This window comes from Triticum urartu, chromosome 5A (assembly GCF_056163025.1).
Source record: "Triticum urartu cultivar PI428250 chromosome 5A, HENAU_Tu73, whole genome shotgun sequence".
Lineage (NCBI taxonomy): Eukaryota > Viridiplantae > Streptophyta > Magnoliopsida > Poales > Poaceae > Triticum > Triticum urartu.
In genome coordinates, this window is record NC_141877.1 from 176,246,415 (window position 1) to 176,250,379 (window position 3,965).

The window sequence follows — 3,965 nt, forward strand, 5'->3', positions numbered from 1 at the left end:
GGAGCACTGGCCCGGGGGTTTAATAAAGATGACCCTTGAGTCTGCAGAACCCAAGGGAAAGAAAAGGCTAGGTGGCGAATGGTAAAACCAATGTTGGGCCTTGCTGGAGGAGTTTTATTCAAGGCGAACTGTCAAGGGGTTCCCATTATTACCCAACCACGTAAGGAACGCAAAATCCGGGAACATAACACCGATATGACGAAAACTAGGGCGGCAAGAGTGGAACAAAACACCAGGCATAAGGCCGAGCCTTCCACCATCTACCAAGTATATAGATGCATTAATTAGATAAGAGATATTGTGATATCCCAACAAATAAACATGTTCCAACAAGGAACAACATCTCCATGTTCCAACAAGGAACAAACCTCAATCTTCACCTGCAACTAACAACGCTATAAGAGGGGCCGAGCAAAGCGGTAACATAGCCAAACAACGGTTTGCTAGGACGAGGTGGGTTAGAGGCTTGGTTCAACAATATGGGAGGCATGATAAGCAAGTGGTAGGTATCGCCGCACAGGCATAGCAAAAGAGCGAGCATCTAGTAAGCAAAGATAGAAGTGATTTCGAGGGTATGGTCATCTTGCCTGAAATCCCGCAAGGAAGAAGAACGAGTCCATGAAGAAGTCAAATGGACGTAGTCGAACGGTGAGATGATTTCGGTTGAAATCGATATAAAGATCACTGGAATCGGATGCACGGTTTGGAAATGGCAAGCAAAACAAATATGGCACCGGTCTGCGATAATCAGCAAGTAGCCATCGAAATGCATCAAGATAAATATGCTAAGCACTCAAACATGGCAACAAAATACATGGCAGGGATCCACTCATGAAGCTTGACAAAAGATGAACACTGAGCTACGGCCAATTCATCCATTAACAGGTTCAAACAAGCATGGCAAAAGTGCAAATGGTAAACAGGTTTCAGACTTGGTGAAATTAACACTAGTCTGGAATTTCAGATCAGGTAGCACACTTAGGCACATGAAAACTATATGTTACAGGAACTTAACATGGCAAGGAAAGGCATGGCATGGAGCTACTCAAAGAGCTTAACAAAAGTCCCTTAGTGACCTTGAGCCAAAAGGGATCAGAAAATACAATTGCAAGCATGTGAACATGGCAAAAACATAATCAGATCTCAGACTTAGTGAAAATCTGGAGCATGCAAATATGATATCAAGTAGGCAACGTTTATGAGCTCGATGCACTCACTACAGAGCAAGGCATGATAATCTAAGCATACACCCATCAAGAATACACATTATACAAGCTATACATGGCAAGAAAAACAACATAGCATGCATGGATCGACTACAACATCCTCGGCAAAGTCGCTAACAAGTAGACAATCTGCCCAGATTCACGAAATAGCAAAAGTAGAGCTCGATTGACTCAAGCTAGGGTAATCCATAATTGCAAACAAAGACATGGATGGATAGGGAACTACAAGATTAACAAATCATCCTTACTGATCATCCTCAAAAGAGGCACAGATCACTAGGAAACAACATGAACATATGGCATATTGATAAAAACAAACCAAGGACTCAGTGGAAATGCTAAGTCCCTGACATCAGCATTAACGAATGCACCACTTTGCAAGCTTGTGCTAGTCACCACACACATCGGAAAAATACATGGATTGCACCTCTGTAAAGATGGCAAAGCATATAACAAAACTCATGTAGAGCTCAGGGGCATATCATGCACACATTAATCATGGCAAAAATGACAAATAGCTATTTGGAGCAGCAGATCTGACAATTAACTCAAATAGCTCTCTTCCAACAGCATTTCGGGCATCAAGATGAACTCAAATGAAAATGACGCAATGATATGAAATGATGTACTCTCTGAGACGAACATTTTTATATGCTACACGCATGAATCGGAGCTACGGATGCAAAATTACGACATGATGAACATGGGCATATGAATCTGGAAATTACGACATGATGAACAATAGCTATCGTGCGCACGAGCGGGGAATAGTGGTGGATCACCATGGGCTTCGACCTAGACGTGGAGAGGAGGCAAGCGGGCCGACGGAGATGGGCCTCAGCGAGATCGCGGCCTGCGAGGCCCACGCGGAGGGTCAATGGGGGCGCGCTCGTCTCCCTCGATCCCGATTGGATCCCGGGAGGCAAGGGCGGCGGCGCCCGATGGCGATGCCGGCGAGGGACGGCGGAGACCTGCCAGATCCGAGCGTGGGGAGCGGAGGCCGAGGCTGCGGGACCTGTTCCCGAGGTCAGCGGGGCTCGGCGACGCCGGCGTCGAAGATCGGGAGCTCGGCACCATGGATTTTCATGGCGGCGACGGTTGGTGCAGTAGAAGCGAAGGCGCGAGGAGCGGAGGCCGGCGAGGGGGACGGACTCCGACGAGGCACGGGTGTCCGGCGGAAGCTTGAGCGGCGGTGGCGGCGGAGCGCTCAGGCTCCCAGCGCGCGGCGGTGAACCCGGTTCGGCCCAGCGCGGGCCGGATCTAGGCATGGCGGGCCCGCGCGACGGGGAAGTGGGCGCGGGGACGCGTGGCGGCGCCCGGTTGGGCGAGGGCGGCGGCCGGCTGAGGTGTCGGCCCCTGATTGGTCCGGGCGACGTGGCGGTGGCGGCGGACACTTCCAGCGGCGGGACGGACATGTCCGGCGGCGTGCGGGGGAAAATCTTAGGGTTCAACTGCGCAAATTTTCGGGGAAGATGACATATATATATATAGGTAGAGGGAGCTAGGAGAGTCCAAATGAGGTGCGGTTTGCGGCCACACGATCGTGATTGAACGACCGAGATGATGGAGAGGTCTAAGGTGGGTTTTGGGGCAAAAAGGAGGGGTGTTGGGCTGCAACACACACGAGGCCTTTTCGGTCCCTCGGTTAACCGTTGGAGCATCAAACGAAGTCCAAATGGTACGAAACTTGACAGGCGGTCTGCCGGTAGTAAACCAAGGCTTCTTGGCAAGTCTCGGTCCAATACAGAAATGTTTAATGCCCACACACGAAAAGAAGGTAGAAAGGGACACCGGGGGAGATAGGAGCGCCGGATTGCAAAACGGACAACAGGAAAAATGCTCGGATGCATGAGACGAACCTGTATGCAAATGAAATGCACATGATGCCATGATATGCAATGCATGACACGCAAGCAATGACAAGGCAACAACAACGAATAACTGGACGACACCTGGCACATCGGTCTCGGGGCGCTACATCTATCTAAGTGGGAGTTCTTAAATAATTTGATTAATTGAACTTTAATTTGTCATGAACTTAGTACCTAATAGTATTTTGCATGTCTATGTTGTTGTAGATAGATGGCCCGTGATGTTGTTCCATTGAATTTTAATGCGTTCCTAGAGAAAGCTAAGTTGAAAGATGATGGTAGAAACTACACAAACTAGGTCTATAACTTGAGGATTATCCTCATTGCTGCACAGAAGAATTATGTCCTGGAAGCACCGCTAGGTGACAAACCCGCTATAGGAGCAACGCCAGATGTTGTGAACACCTGGCAGAGAAAAGCTGATGACTACTCGATAGTTCAGTGTGCCATGCTTTACAGCTTAGAACCGGGATTTCAACAATGTTTTGAACGTCATGGAGCATATGAGATGTTCCAGGAGTTGAAGTTAATATTTCAAGCAAATGCCCGGATTAAGAGATATGAAGTCTCCAATAAGTTCTATAGCTGCAAAATGGAGGATAATAGTTCTATCAATGAACATATACTCAGAATGTCTTGGTACCACAACCACTTGACTCAACTAGGAGTTAATCTTCCTGATGATAGTGTCATTGACAGAGTTCTTCAATCACTGCCACCAAGCTACAAGAGCTTTGTGATGAACTATAATATGCAAAGGGATGGATAAGACTATTCCCGAGCTCTTCGCAATGCTAAAGGATGTAGAGGTAGAAATCAAGAAGGAGCATCAAGTGTTGATGGTCAACAAGGCCACTAGTTTCAAGAA